Source organism: Ranitomeya variabilis, chromosome 4 (assembly GCF_051348905.1).
Source record: "Ranitomeya variabilis isolate aRanVar5 chromosome 4, aRanVar5.hap1, whole genome shotgun sequence".
NCBI classification, from domain to species: domain Eukaryota; kingdom Metazoa; phylum Chordata; class Amphibia; order Anura; family Dendrobatidae; genus Ranitomeya; species Ranitomeya variabilis.
This window is the reverse complement of record NC_135235.1, coordinates 509,179,318-509,196,637: the sequence shown is the minus strand read 5'-3', so window position 1 is coordinate 509,196,637 and position 17,320 is coordinate 509,179,318.

The following is a 17,320-nucleotide window of genomic DNA, read 5'->3' as shown; positions in this document are numbered from 1 at the left end:
ATATACAACTCCATTTGCAAAAAAAATAGGACTGTGTAAAATGTAAACAAACAGGAATACAATAATTTGGAAATCTCTTGTAGCCATATTTTATTCACAACAGAACATAGAACACACACAAACAGTTAAAAGTTTGAAATGTTTCATTTTATTTGTAAAAAAAAAACTCATTTAGGAGTTGATAACAGCAACACATCTAAAAAAAATTTGAACAGGGCCATGTCTATCATTGTGTAGAAACCTTTCTTTGTAAAATAGTATGAAAAGATCTAGGAGTATTGGGAAAGGATTGTTTTCTCATTTGTGTCTGATGTAGGATTCTAGCGCCTCTACAGTCCTGAGTCTTTGTCAGATTTCTCCATGTAGTCTGTGGAAAGTTTGAAAGTGTTAACATTGTTTGCATGTTTTGTGGTCAATGGTCATCACATGGGAAGAATGTACAAACCCCATCAAGATGTCGCCTTGGTTGGATTACAATCCAGTCCTTGTTGCTTCTAGAGTCACAGTTATTTTCATTTATGGCATCTTCTACTCCATCAATGTGTTAATATATTACCTAAGAACTTTGTCAAATTACCCATATGTCACAATTTTAACATATAGTTTTAATAGAGACAACTGGCTGTTAAGTCACAAGTGAAGAGATCAGAACTACTCAGCTGGAGTTGGCTGACCCTAGGGTGTCAACACGGTCCATATAACCCCAGTATGTCTACTTCAAAATAGTTTGCATGCCAACAAATACTGCAGAGAATGGCAGTGGGAGGAATTGTTGAAATTCTTCAGAGATGAATATAGGCAGCTTTTAGTGTCCTCTGGCTATTGTACTAAGTGTCTGTGACAACAAAAATATTTGTTTATTGCCATGTCTGGGAGTCCTGCTAAGTCCTTTTAGCTCACTTCACTGGGTAAAAGAAAGCCAAGGATTGTTGATCAGCATCTATTACAAGACAAACATAATGATCACAGCTTCTTCTTGTCTGTCCACTTACTAGGATTAACATCAAAATCATATGAAAATCCTCATTATTAAAACCACATTTTTATTAATTAAAACAAGGCACCTAAACACACCTATAGTGACAAATACAACATAAACCAACAAAAACAAAATGTGCTCAAACCAAAACTGGATAAAAGTGATGGGAAAATGCTATGTCGCCCTAGCTAAGGCACCTATATATGCCCCTGCCTGGCTGCGGAGGTAGATGCCCTAGGGGGAAAGTTATGGCACCCCCGCTCCACGATGGCTCACCCTATGGGCCCTAATATGCCCTACAGCCACTAGTGGTAGCCTCTACCCACACACCAGAGGATCCTCTACCACTATACAATGTGCTGCTAAGCTAGGGAAGACCTAGATCCCCAAAAGAAACAATTTGTGACTGAGCACATATGGCGATATGTATAATGCAAAGACTGGATAATAATTCCTTCCTATTGGACCGAACACTTTCTCATAGACTCAATTCCTTATATGGGTTAACACACCAATCATGTGCTCCCCTATGACAATCCGGTCCACATATGCAGCCTCAGCAGCATGAATAGCTTCCTATATGCAAGTGCAAATTGAAGCCATAGATACTCATCTGTGCCACTGTGCTGTGTCCATCATGTGTGGGGCGATGGACACAGCACAGTGGCACAGATGAGTAACTATGGCTTCAATTTGCACTTGCATATAGGAAGCTATTCATGCTGCTGAGGCTGCATATGTGGACCGGATTGTCATAGGGGAGCACATGATTGGTGTGTTAACCCATATAAGGAATTGAGTCTATGAGAACGTGTTCGGTCCAATAGGAAGGAATTATTATCCTGTCTTTGCATTATACATATCGCCATATGTGCTCAGTCAAAAATTGTTTCTTTTGGGGATCTAGGTCTTCCCTAGCTTAGCAGCACATTGTATAGTGGTAGAGGATCCTCTAGTGTGTGGGTAGAGGCTACCACTAGTGGCTGTAGGGCATATTAGGGCCCATAGGGTGAGCCATCATGGAGCGGGGGCGCCATAACGTGCCCCCCTAGGGCGTCTACCTCCGCAGCCAGGCAGGGGCATATATAGTGGCCTTAGCTAGGGCGACATAGCATTTTCCCATAAGTTTTATCCAGTTTTGGTTTGAGCACATTTTGTTTTTGTTGGTTTATGTTGTATTTGTCACTATAGGTGGGTTTAGGTGCCTTGCGTTTAATTAATAAAAATGTGGTTTTAATAATGAGGATTTTCATATGATTTTGATGTTAAACACCTCGCGCCAGTTGTGTATCTCTGTGAGATTAGCACTTACTAGGATTAGTGTTGAGCGATACCTTCCGATATGCAAAGGTATCGGTATCGGATTGGATCGGCCGATATCCAAAAAATATCAGATATCGCCGATACTGATACCCGATACCAATGCATATCAATGGGACACAAAATATCGGAATGGTTCCCAATGTCTGAAGGAGAGGAAACTCCCCTTCAGGCCCTGGGATCCATATTCATGTAAAAAATAAAGAATAAAAATAAAAAATATGGATATGCTCACCCTTGGACGGCCCCTGGACCTTAGCGATGTAACCGGCAGCCTCCGTTCCTAAGAATGCAGAGTGAAGGACCTCCGATGACGTCGCGGCTTGTGATTGGTCGCGTGACCGCTCATGTGACCGCTCACGCGACCAATCACAAGCCACGACGTCATGGCAGGTCCTACACTCACTGCATTCTTAGGAACGGAGGCTGCCAGTTACATCGCTAAGGTCCAGGGTCCGCCGGAGGGGTAAGTATATCCATATTTTTTATTTTTATTCTTTATTTTTTACATGAATATGGATCCCAGGGCCTGAAGGAGAGTCTCCTCTCCTCCAGACCCCGGGAACCATTCACTGGGAACTTCCGATTCCGATTTCCGATAGCACAAAAATATCGGAACTCGGTATCGGAATTCCGATACAGCAAATATCGGCCGATACCCGATACTTGCGGTATCGGAATGCTCAACACTAACTAGGATTAAACTGTTATATTATTTGAACATAGTAATTTGTGGCATTGTATGGGATCCAAAATGTGCGTTATTTGCACTTCCAATCAACAGGTGTCTATTCTTAGATAAAGACTATCACTTTACAACAACTTGTTAAAATCAAGACTTTATTAAGAGTCTTGTCTCATCTTCATTAATGGGAAAGATTGCAAAGTTCTTGCAAAAGCAAGCAACTTTGGAATTTACCTAATTAAAAGTCCTCCCTGTTCCCAAGAATGGATGGATTTTTAATTCTACTGCATAGGTTCCCAGGCATTCTAAAGTCTCAGAATGGCAAGTTACCTAGATAAGGAGCTGAAGCTGCTTGCAGGTACCAAGTTTTAGAGCATGCAAGCGCAGCCTTGACGGTGGCCGGATCGCTGGATCCAACTAGACTCAGTGCCTCTATGCTCCTCTGTCCCTGGCAAGTAGGAAGCCAGGAGGCAGAGTAGTCATGCTCTTGTGAAGAAAAAAGATGAGAGACACAGTTAAAAAATTTGCTCTATTCATTACTATTTTGTGTTGCTAAATGCACTTCTTTTATATGATCAAAAATTAAAGATTTTGCAATGCCAAACCACTAAGTCTGGATTCACATAGCACTTTTTTCTATGCTCAGGGCTTATGCCTAGTGATGAGTGAGCATGATCGCTACTACTCATTACTCGCCCGAGCATCTCACTGCTCGAGATGCTCGGAGCTCGCCTAGTATTTCCGGGGTTGATCGTCGGGAGCTCGGGTCCCTGCACTGCATGTTTGACGCTCTTTAGAGAGCCAATGAACATGCAGGGATTGTTTGCCACACACTGTAATGCCGCAGCCATGTTGGCTGTAGCATTACAGAGATTGGCAGGCCGCACAGCGTCATCAGGTCTATATCAGACCTGGCACCAACATGCTTGTCACTCTGCTCCCGAATCAGGCAGTGTAGGGAGAGTTGCTGCTGAGCTAGGGAGAGATTTGCTTGGTTCTTAGTGTGGGTGTAAAATATTATATACACATATCAATCTCAACTAACAGTCCTTCTGAGTACTAATAAAGCTGCATAGATATAAGTGCTAGGCAGGCAGGCAGTGTACACTCCCTAACAGAAGTTATGTCACTTATCCATGTTATGTAAATAAAAGCTTATAACCTGATGTTACATTTATTCATTGGTTGTATAAATTATTCTTTTAAAAACTGAAACCCTCTGAAATGTGGTTTAGGTTAAGAAAATAAATTGGCATCAATGCAGATATATTGATCAGTTAATGGACACAGAATGGTCAGATTTTGGCAAGACAAAAGTTTTGTCGCCTGGTCATATAATGAACCCAATCCTAGTTTACATCCTCACCTGTGCTCAGTAAATGATCGGTTAATTAGTGTGTGTGTATAAAAAGAAACCCAGCACCCCAGACCTTCGCTTGAACTGCAACTTGAGCTCTGATAACATGCCAAAAATCCACCCTGCGACCAAAGCCTGGATTATCAAGAGGCTGAAGACCAGATCCACTGCAGAGGTGGCTGGCACCTTTAATGTGTCTCAGCATCAAGTACAAAGAATTAAAAAAACATTTGATGAGACTGGAGATGTGTTTGACAAGCCCAGGTCCGGCAGACCCTGCAAGACAACTGCTCAGGAGGAATGTTTGTTGGTTAGAAAATCCAAAGCAATCCCCTCTTCCACTGCAGCAGAGCTCCAACAGGCCTGGTCACCTCAAGTCCCTGTGTCAACTAGAACAATTTGTAGGATTCTGTCTTGAAATTGCCTCCATGGTCGAATCAGCGCCCAGAAGCCAGCACTAAACAAAAAGCAAATAAAAAAATGTGTGGCATTTGCAAAGTCCCACAGCCTGCTAAACAGATGGACGCTGGAAAAGTGGCCGAAGGTGGATTTCTCTGATGAATCTTCAGTAGAATTACACCACAGCCACCGCAAATACTGCAGGAGACCTACTGGAGTCAAAATACTACTGGATCCAAAATACATCCAGAAAGCTGTTAAATTTGGTGGTGGAAAGATCATGGTCTTGGGTTACATTCAGTATGGGGTGTGCAAAACATTTGCAAGGTGGAAGGCAATATCAATAGCCTAAAATATCAAGAAGTATTAGTTACCTCTTATATTCCAAATCATAAAAGGGGTCAAATTCTGCAGCAGGATGGTGCTCCATCTTATACATCCATCTCTACAACAAAGTTCCTCCATGCAAAAAAGATCAAGGTGCTCAAGGACTGGCCAGCCCAGTCACCAGACATGAACATCATTGAGAATGTTTGGGGTAGGATGAAAGAGGAAGCTTGGAAGACAAAACCAAAGAATCTAGATGAACTCTGGGAGGCATGTAAGACTGCATTATTTGCTATTCCTGATGACTTATATTTATTATATTATTAATAAATTGTATGAATCATTGTTGAACCGCATGGATGCAGTCCTTCAAGCTCATGGAGGTCACACAAAATATTAAATATGACTGATAGCACCACAACTTCACTTACCAATGTTAGGCAACATATATTTGTATTTTAAGTTAATTATTTGTTTGAATATCACATTACTTTCTGTGGGTGATAAAACTTTTGTCTTGCCAAAATCTCACCATTCTGTGTCCATTAACTGATCAATATTTCTGCATTGATGCCAATTTATTTTCCTAACCTAAACCACATTTCGAAGGGTTTCAGCTTTCAAAAGAATAATTTATACAACCAATGGATGAATTTAAAGTCAGGTTATAAGCTTTTATTTACATAACATGGATAAGCGACATAACTTCTGTCAGGGAGTGTATGTGGCAGACTGCAGTGCATATAGCAAGTGGGTCCATTCCAGTTCTTTCTGCTGCTGCTATAACAGATATTTGTAGACATAGCCCCAGGTATCAGGGGCCAGGAATATTTTTTTTTTACAAGTCAGCTATTGAAAACTGTGGTTTGTCCGTCACATGGATCACATATAACTGCACTAAAAATTCTACCATTTTTGCCCTCCCTTTAAATTTTGTCGCAGTGTATTAGTGAAGTTATTGACACCAGTTTGCTCGAAAAATAGTTACCTACAGGACAGCAATTTCAAACTGTGGTTTGTCCATCACACGGATCACATATTAGATTGTAATTTGTAGTGAGCATGGAAAATATTGTCCTCCGTTTAAAATGGGCAAGGCACATGGCAAGGGACGGGGAACTGGACGTGATTGTGATAGTGCATGCAGAGGCCAAGGCCATGGCTGTGGGCAAGCTGAAATTGTGCCACAACAAATACCCACATCTTCTCTTCCAACCTTCCTGTCCCAATTAATAGGGGACCACAGCACACCACTATTGAACCCAGAGCAGTGTCAAAAAAATGTTGGTTGGATAGTGAATAATGCTTCCAGTCACTTTGCCGCCACCACCACCACCCTGTCTTCCACATGGTCAAGTGTTAGTAGCCGTGAGTCTGGACCTTATATTCCATATTCTAGCAAAATTCAGACTGAGTTATACACTCCAGACTATTGACCAAGATATATTAAACCAATACAGCATAGTCAACTCAAATTAAAACATAAGGTACCGTCACTAGTGTTGAGCATTCCGATACTGCAAGTATCGGGTATCGGCCGATACTTGCTGTATCGGAATTCCGATACCGAGATCCGATATTTTTGTGATATCGGGTATCGGTATCGAAACAACATTAATGTAAAAATGTGTAAAAGAGAGAATTAAAATAAAAAATATTGCTATACTCACCTCTCCGACGCAGCCTGCACCTTACCGAGGGAAGCGGCAGCGTTCTTTGTTTAAAATTCGCGCTTTTCTTTCCTTTACGTGAGTCCCGGCTTGTGATTGGTTGCGTGCCGCCCATGTGACCGGGACGCAACCAATCACAGCAAGCCGTGACGTAATTTCAGGTCCTTCAGGATTTTAAAATTACGTTCCGGCGTTGTGATTGGTTGCGTCGCAGTCACATGGGCGACGCAACCAATCACAGCAAAGCCGTGACGTAATTTCAGGTCCTTAAGGATTATAAAATTACGTCCCGGCTTTGTGATTGGTTGCGTCGCAGTCACATGGGAGACGCAACCAATCACAAGCCGTGACGTCACGGGAGGCTGGACACGCGTGCATTTTAAAATGGGCGCGTGTCCAGCCTCCCGTGACGTCCCGGCTTGTGATTGGTTGCGCCGCGATCAACCAATCACAAGCCGGGAGGCTGGACACGCGCGCATTTTAAAATTTTAAAATGCGCGCGTGTCCAGCCTCCCGGCTTGTGATTGGTTGACCGCGGCGCAACCAATCACAAGCCGGGACGTCACGGGAGGCTGGACACGCGCCCATTTTAAAAAGCGCGCGTGTCCAGCCTCCCGTGACGTCCCGGCTTGTGATTGGGTAATGGCGGCCATGTTGCCGGGACGCGGACCAATCACAGCAAGCCGTGACGTAATTTCGTCATGGCTTGCTGTGATTGGTCTGCGTCCCGGCAACATGGCCGCCCTGACCAATCACAAGCCGGGACTTCACGTAACCAAGTAAAAGCGCGAATTTTAAACAAACAACGCTGCCGGTTCCCTCGCTGAGGTCCAGGCTGCGTCGGAGGGTGAGTATAGCGATATTTTTTATTTTAATTCTTTCTTTTACACATTTATATGGATCCCAGGGCCTGAAGGAGAGTTTCCTCTCCTTCAGACCCTGGGAACCATCAGGAATACCGTCCGATACATGAGTCCCATTGACTTGTATTGGTATCGGGTATCGGTATCGGATTGGATCCGATACTTTGCCGGTATCGGCCGATACTTTCCGATACCGATACTTTCAAGTATCGGACGGTATCGCTCAACACTAACCGTCACATTAAGCGACGCTGCAGCGATATCGACAACGATGCCGATCACTGCAGCATAGCTGTGTGGTCGCTGGAGAGCTGTCACACAGACAGCTCTCCAGTGACCAACGATGCCGAAGTCCCCGGGTAACCAGGGTAAACATCGGGTTACTAAGCGCAGGGCTGCGCTTAGTAACCCGATGTTTACCCTGGTTACCATTGTAAATGTAAAAAAAAAACAGTACATACTCACCTTCTGATGTCCGTCAGGTCCCTGGCCATCTGCTTCCCGCACAATATCCCGCACAATATCGGGTTACTAAGCGCGGCCCTGCGCTTAGTAACCCGATATTTACCCTGGTTACCATTGTAAAACATTGCTGGCATCGTTGCTTTTGCTGTCAAACACAACGATACACGCCGATCTGATGACCAAATAAAGTTCTGGACTTTCAGCAACGACCAGCGATATCACAGCAGGATCCAGATCGCTGCTGCATGTCAAACACAACGATATCGCTATCCAGGACGCTGCAAAGTCACGGATCACTATCGTTATCGTTGCAAAGTCGTTTAGTGTGACGGTACCTTTAGCTTTTACTTCCTATTATTCTAAAATTCTGTTGACAACAAACAAAATATAAATATAAAGTGCTCAAAAACACCAGTGCATATAAAAAACGGTTTAGTCTCACCCAATTGTTGATTCTTGTTTCCTGAGATCAAGCTCAAGTTTCTGAGACCATGGTAATGAGAGAACATACAGGGGGAGAGTACTAGGGTCTGACTTCCCTGTCGTGCCCACTGTGCGAGACTCCCGCCCTGACAAGGGAAGTACCCAAGTATGGAACTACCTTCTAATACCCATGGTACGTATAGCTTCCCTGGGTGTCCTGAAAATTGCTTCCCAACGCGTTTCTCCCCCTGTTCAGGGGGTTCGTCAGGGGAAGTAGTTCAAAATATGATTATAAGTCTCCTGCAGTGGCAAGTGAGACTTCATTCTGTGTTATTTGCCTCTCTCCAAGGGTACACAATCTCTGGTCTTCCTTCCTCCCACCATGCTGAGTGCCCAGAGACAACTGATTCCACACTTGGACACTACAAAGAGCTGTTCACTTTTCCATTTATAGATTCGGGCCTCTTGGCCAGTACTTGAAGCAGGGCAAGAGGAGATCGCATGTAGCGATGCCCAAATATTTGAGCAGCCACGGTCACATGATGGTGATGGTGGGAAAGTGTCACGAAAGGTGGACGATGATAAGACAATTACCAGAAAGTTAGGAGGAGGACCAGGGTGCGGAAGTAGAATTTGAGGAGGTGTATGATATAGGAACTGACACAACCAGGCAGGAGGGCATATAGAGTGAGGACAGCGGCACACAGGGGGAGGGAGGTGTAGCACCCCAACAGGCAGGAAGAAGCAGTGTGGTAGCCGCAGACAGAATGTGGGCAACTGATCCCCGTAACACCAACACGACGGAAGTTGGCAGTGTAACTGTTAGATCTTCCCGAGCCTGGTTGGTTTTTAAAGAATCTGCAGATAACCCCAAAAATGCCATTTGAACCACATGCCAAGCTAGCATCAGCAGGGGTAGCAAAACTACCAGCCTGATCACTACCAGCATGATGAGGCACATGGCAGGAAAGCACCCGACTTTGTGGGCCAAACACCAGGGACCAGGAACAGTGTCTGTGGGTGGCACAATTGCTTCTTCTGCTGCTGTGCGTGCAAGCCAATCCCCTGTCCATGGTGCATGCAAAGATGCTTCCTACCCTGCACCTGTCATTGCACACACTCAAGTAGCACCATCAGAAAGCACATCCGTATCCTTGTCCCAGTGCAGTGTTCAGTTGTCCATACCCCAGTCTTTAGAACGCACGCGCAAATAAGCAGCCAGCGCCCCACAGGCCACATTACTAATTCACACATTTTGCAACTGCTTGCGCTCAAAATGTTGCAACCTGATGGTGGCAGCCATCCCTCGGCACTCGTTCCCCAGCCACCACTATTTCTCCCGGTGTGCCATCCTCGCATTACACAACCACGTGTCCCACAACATTAGCCATGTCCTTAACAGTGCAGTTACTGGGAAAGTCCACCTAACCATGGACACGTAGACAAGTGCTTATGGGCAGGGATGGTACATCTCGCTGACGGCACACTGGGTTCACATAGTGGAAACCGGGACCCAGTTAGACCTTGGGATGGAACACGTCCTCCTGATGCTGAGGATTTTGGGCCCTAGGTCAATCAGGGTTGCCCCCACAGTCTACAGCTCCTGTACCTCCTCCTCCTCTTCAGCCTCTATCTCCGAAATGACCACATCAGTCAGAAGCTGGAAGCACTGCAGCACTGCCTCAGCCAAGCGGCAACAGGCTGTGCTGAAGCTAATATGGTTAGGTGGCAAACTGCACAATGCGGAACCTCTGTAAGAGTTGGCAGATCTGTGGCTGACACCGCTGAACCTACAGCCAGACATTGTCATGTGTGACAATGGCTGGAGCCTGGTGGCGGCTCTGAGGTCACACATGTACTATGCCTGGCCCATGTGCTTAGCCTTATGGTTCAGCAATTTCTCAAAACCAACCCGGAGCTGCCAGATCTGCTGGTGAAAGTATACCGCCTGTCTGCCCATTTTAGATAGTCAGCTACAGTTTCCGCTGCCCTTGCCATGCTTCAGCAGTGCTTGCAGCTTCCGGCTCACTGACTGGTGTATGATGTCCCCAAGCATTGGAAGTCTACACTACAGATGTTGGAAAGGATTTGTGAGCAGAAGAGGGCAGTTGACTACCAGCATCAACAAGGCCATTGTTATTCAGTTTAGACTCCACACATAAGACCTCAGGAGTGGGCGTGGATGTCAGACATATGTACCATCCTCCAAAACTTTGAGGACACCACCAAGATGGTGAGCAGTGATGATGCCATAATTAGCATCACTATCCCGCTTCACTGTGTTCTGAAATGCTCTCTGCTCACAATCAAAGAGGAATCAAACAGGATGCATTGGATGCGAAGCACGATGAGATGGAGCAAGGAACCATACAGGGTGATTACACACAGCCCAGCCTCATCTCATCCCAATGTGGATTGGGTGACAATGAGGAGGAGGAGAAGGAGGAGGAAGAACAGGAGCTAGTTTCATGTGCTATAGACGTTACCTGCACAACTGTCATACTGCCTGTTCAGCGTGGATGGCCTGAGGACAAGGAGGAGGAGGAAGAGGATGAGGAGGAGAGCATGGCCAGTCATTCTCTTGGTGAGGACACGGAAGTCTTGCCTGCTAGCAGTCTGGCACGCATGGTGTAATAATTATAGGGGATAACTCAGGAGGCTCTTTGCGTGGAACAAGACAACAGGACACAGTTTATAAGTGGCAAAGTTTATATTATAACACGGTCATTCAAACAGGTGCAGAGAGAAACTCAAGTCCACAACACTTGGTATAAATATAAAATGCAGTTTAGCAGTCAATAGGAAACTTCAGAGGAAAATGCAAACAAGCAGAAAGTCTATGAAGCACAGTTATTCTTGAGGATACTTGACACGAATAAATCCTTGTCTTTAGTCCAGACACAGATAGATATGCTTATAAGGAAGTTCAAATCATAAATTAGCTCAACCAGGGAGGCCTGATTAATAGTCTCAGGTTTTGCAGAGCAGCAAACAGCTTACATGTCCAGCAATTGCAGATGGAAGTAACACGAGCAGCAGATGAAGGAGGATTACTGAACACTGGTGTATGCAGCAGGAACTCAGAGCAGAGTGGCAGGATCTCCAACACAGGTTCACAGGAGCAGGTGCAGGTGCAAGGCCAAGGAGTAATCAGGAGCTGGATGCAAAGCAGAATACTCTAGCACAGACTGAAGGCTGAGGTGGAGTTTTACAGCAGGAAGACAAGTGCACATGAGACCAAAGACGCCATCTTGAAAAAGGGCAGTAATGCACAAAAGGTAATAAAAAATGTTCAGAGTCCTGACATTACTCCCTCCTTAGAAGTGGCCTCAGGATGATCCTGGACCTGGTTTCTCAGGGAATCTCTGATCAAAATGAGAAATCTTCTGTTGGGCATTGATGTTTTCCACAAGTTGCCAAGAGTCTTCCTCAGGGAGATATCCCTGCCATCTTATCAGATATTGGAGCCGATTCCTGCGAATCCTGGAATCAATAATTTCCTCCACCACAAATTGTTCTTTCCCATCAATCACCACAGGCTGCGGAGGTGGCACAACACGTCCCTGGAAGGTATTAGGAGATACAGGCTTTAGTAAAGATACATGAAAGACTGGGTGTACCTTCATAGTCCTAGGGAGCTTCAGCCAGCAGGCCACAGAGCTCACAATACGGTTGATCTTGAAGGGGCCAATGAATTTCTGTCCAAGTTTTTGTGAAGGAACGTTTAACTTCAGATTCTTAATTGCTAACCACACGGAATCTCCTACCTTGTACATGGGTGCAGGTTTACGGAATCTATCAGCCGATCTCTTGTAACGTTCTTGAGCTGTGGTCAGGGATTCCTTCAGAACCTCCAGATTTTGACTCATCGCAGTCAGCCTTTCCTCCACTGCCGGAACTGGAGAATTAATTGGAGACCTAGGTAAGACACACGTATGATAACCCAGATTGGCAAAGAAAGGTGTAAATTTAGTGGAGGCGCTCTGAGAATTGTTATATGAAAATTCGGCTAACTGCAGCAACTCCAACCAATCATCCTGGAGATGGCTGACATAGCATCTTAGATATTGTTCCAGCATCTGCTTGGCACGCTCAGTCTGACCATTTGTCTGGGGATGGTAAGCGGAAGAGAGACAGACATTAATATTGAGTGCAGAGCAAAACCCCTTCCAGAATCTTGAAGTGAACTGTACTCCACGGTCAGAGATGATCTCATCCGGAACCCCATGCAACCGAAAGACATTCTGTATAACCAAGTTCACTGTATCTTTAGCTGAGGGGAGGCCGGTGCACGAGACAAAATGAGCAGCTTTAGTCAGGCGATCAACTACCACCATGATAGTATTCATGCCCCCTGATGTAGGCAGCTCCACAATAAAGTCCATCGATATAGACCCCCAAGGGCGGGACGGAACAGGTAACGGTTGTAGAAGACCTGTAGGTGCCACATGAGGAGTTTTGTAATGAGCACATACCTCGCAAGAGAGAACATAGTGCTTGGTGTCCTTCAGGCAAGTTGGCCACCAGAAGAATCGGCTCAGGAACTCTTGTGTCTTCTGTACCCCCCTGTGACCAGCCAACTTGGAGTCATGTACCAACTTGAGGATCTGCAGACGGATGACCTCAGGGACGTAGATACGTCGATCTCTGAACCACATGCCACCCTTAAAGACAAGATTAATATCCACAGGTGGGTTGGCCAGAAATACATCACCCTCATAGGCCTCCCTGCACTCCTTCCACAAGTCCTGATCGTGGATAACTCCGATGAAATTGGCATCAGATAGAATGGTCTTGGACGGGGCTCCAGGTACGGAATCCGCAGCATGGATTTGGGATAAAGCATCAGCCTTCCCATTACGAGAACCTGGACGGTACAAGATAACAAAGTTAAATTGATTTAGCAATAAGTTCCAATGAGCCTGATGAGGAGAAAGACATCTAGCGGATCTAAGGAACTCTAAATTGCGATGGTCAGTTAGCACTATGATCTGCTGTGCAGCTCCTTGCAGATGATGCCTCCATTCTTTGAAAGCCGCAATAATAGCCAGCAATTCCTTGTCTCCCACGTCATAATTCTTCTCTGCTGAGGTTAGTCTATGGGAAAAGAAAGCACAAGGATGTAGCAGACCCTTCTCTCCAGTTCTTTGGGAGAGAACAGCCCCCAAAGCGTTATCAGAAGCGTCCACCTCCACAATGAAAGAAAGTGTTGGATCTGGGTGTATCAACAGCGGTGCTGATGTGAAACAGATCTTAAGCCAATCAAAAGCTTCTTGAGCCTGTGATGACCACTTAAAGGGCTTTTCCTTCTTTGTCAAGGAAGTAATGGGACGGACAATATCAGAAAAATTTCGAATGAAGCGTCTGTAGAAATTTGCAAAACCAATAAAACGTTGGACCTCCTTGACGTTCTTTGGTACCGGCCAGTCAAGGATAGCCTGAATCTTACCAGATTCCATGTTCAGCCCCTGGAGAGAGATGATATAACCCAAGAACTGTATCTCAGAACGATGGAACTCGCATTTCTCCGGCTTGATATACAGTTGGTTCTCTTTCAGACGTCTTAAAACAGTTTTGACATGTTCTTCATGTTCCTGTAGAGAGTCAGAAAAGATTAGTATATCGTCCAAATAGATCACCACAAACTGGTCCAACAAATCTCTGAAGATGTCATTAACAAGGTGTTGAAATGCTGCAGGGGCGTTACAAAACCCGAAGGGCATCACAAGAGATTCAAAGTGTCCATACCGGCATCTGAATGCTGTCTTCCACTCATCCCCTGGACGAATATGCACCAAATTATAAGCCCCACGAAGATCCAGTTTAGAGAACACCTTAGCATGGCGGACTCTTTCCAGTAATTTGGGAATCAGAGGCAAAGGGTAATGGTTTCATATGGTTACCTTATTGAGTTCCCGATAGTCAACACAGGGTCTCAGGGTCCCATCCATCTTCTTTACAAAAAAAATGGGTGCCCCTGCTGGTGAGGAAGAAGGACGTATGAAGCCTTTGGCCAGATTTTCATCAATATACTCCTTTAAGGCTTGAAGCTCAGGTGCCGCCAAAAGGTATACGTGACCAAAAGGAATATCTGCCCCAGGAAGCAACTCAATGGAACAGTCATAATGCCTGTGTGGAGGAAGCTGATCTGCATTCTTCTTGTCACAGAGGTCAGAGAACTCTTTATATGCTGGAGGTAAAGAAAATACCTGTACATGTGGTTCCGTAGCCGTGGACTCAGGGACAGCTTCTGTTAACGCTGAGTTGCTCCTTGTTGTAAAGATAATCTCCTTTGTCTCCCAGTTGATTATTGGGTTCTGAGAACGCAACCAAGGAATGCCTAAAATCACAGGAAAATGAGGAGAAGAAATTAGCAAGAAAGAAAGTTGCTCCTGATGATTAGGCTCCAACAAAATTTCAAGGGATACGGTCTCCTGATCCACAGGCCCAGAGATTAAAGGTGACCCATCCACTGTTTCCATGGTAATTGGAGAGGCTCTTTGCTGTTCCTTGGCAAATACGATATCCATGAAATTGCCACCTGCACCAGAGTCAATCATAGCTGCACTGGAAATCCACTGTCCTGAACACAGGATCTTAATAGGGAGAGAACAGTGAGAGTTCTTTTCCTTCAGCTCCTTGGGGGGTGAAGTCATAGAAAGTGAATGGAATACAGCGTTTAAAGGCAGGCTATATTCAGAGATGTCAGATTCATCATCACAGTTATCATACTCCCCTACTGCTGCTAGCACCTTGTTAGGCCGTCTAGGACACTTAGGACAATTGATCAAGAAGTGGTCAGACTGGCCGCAGTAGAAACATAGACTTTCACGAAGGCGATGCTCCCAGCGCTCATTGATCTCGCGTCTCTGAACGGAATCAATTTGCATGGGCACCTCCTCCACCTCGTGAGATGTTTTACCTGCAGGCTCTTTGGAAGGAAGGGAAAAGTTAGAAATACGGTTATATGCAGCAAATTTCTCCTGCCTACGCTCAGTAAGGCGAATGTCAATGCGCACACAATGCTGTATAAATGTCTCTAGTTCTTGAGGTGACTCAGAGCGAGCTAGTTCATCTTTTATAATACTAGACAGACCCCTTTTAAAAATAGGAAATTGTGCATAACTGTCCCAATTGGTTTCTACCGCTAATCTCCTGAATTCAGTGGCATACTCAATTACAGAACATTTAGCCTGACGTAAAGACAACAAAGCAGATTCAGTGGTTGCATGGTGATTAGGGTCATCAAACATTAATGCCATAGCGGCCAAGAAATCATCCAAGTCATTTAACCGTGGATCACGAGACTCAATCATCGGATTCGCCCAGGCGAGCACTCGTGAGAGGTCAGTAGCATTATTACACACAAATCACAATACTTTAGATCTATCAGTAGGAAAACGGTCAGCATGCACATCAAAATATAGCATACATTGATTCACAAAGCCACAAAATTTGTCGCGATCACCATTAAATCTGAATGGAGGCAACTTAGGTGGGCTAGCTGGTGGCGGTTGCCCTGAGGGTAAAGTCACTTGTGCAGCTATTTGCGTGCTTATGTCCTGAAAAGCCCATCTATACTGGGACTCTATGCCAGCAAGTTTGTTTTCCTGGGCTGCCATGCGATTGCTTAAGTCCTGCAAATATTGTCCAAACACTTGTTGATTGTGTTCAAAGCTTCTAAACTTCTTTTGCAGACCTTCCACATCTTTCTGCAGTGATCTAATTATGGAAAACACCTGCTCTAATCTGCTCTCTGCAGTCATTGTTCCAGCAGTCTCCTTTTTTTTTTAGGCTAGAGTATCCTGTAATAATTATAGGGGATAACTCAGGAGACTCTTTGCATGGAACAAGACAACAGGACACAGTTTATAAGTGGTAAAGTTTATATTATAACGCGGTCATTCAAACAGGTGCAGCGAGAAACTCAAGTCCACAACACTTGGTGTAAATATTAAATGCAGTTTAGCAGTCAATAGGAAACTTCAGAGGAAAATGCAAACAAACAGAAAGTCTATGAAGCACAGTTATTCTTGAGGATACTTGACACAAATAAATCCTTGTCTTTAGTCCAGACACAGATAGATATGCTTATAAGGAAATTCAAATCATAACTTAGCTCAACCAGGGAGGCCTGATTAATAGTCTCAGGTTCTGCAGAGCAGCAAACAGCTTACATGTCCAGCAAATGCAGATGGAAGTAACACAAGCAGCAGATGAAGGAGGATTACTGAACACTGGTGTATGCAGCAGGAACTCAGAGCAGAGTGGCAGGATCTCCAACACAGGTTCACAGGAGCAGGTGCAGGTGCAAGGCCAGGGAGTAATCAGGAGCTGGATGCAAAGCAGAATACTCTAGCACAGACTGAAGGCTGGGGTGGAGTTTTATAGCAGGAAGACAAGTGCACATGAGACCAAAGATGCCATCTTGAAAAAGGGCAGTAATGCACAAAAGGTAATAAAAAATGTTCAGAGTCCTGACACATGGCTGAGTTTATGTTACGCTGCTTTTTTCGTGACCCTCGCGTTCTCCAAATTTTGGGTGACAGTCATTACTGGTTGGTGACAATTCTAGACCCACACTACAAGGAGAATGTTCTATCTCTTATTCCCGAGGTGAACAGGTCTACTAAAATGGGGCAGTACCAGAGGGCCCTTGTTGCGGAAATATTAAAAATATTCGCAAATGAAAATGCTGGCGGCAAAGGTCACAGTTCTTTGGACAGCCAAGGAGTACAGGTGAGAGAGACAACTCCAATCCAGCAGAGGTAGGGGAACACTGTCAAAGTTCTGGAAGAGCTTTCTCAGACCCTCCCATCGCATAGGCCCTGA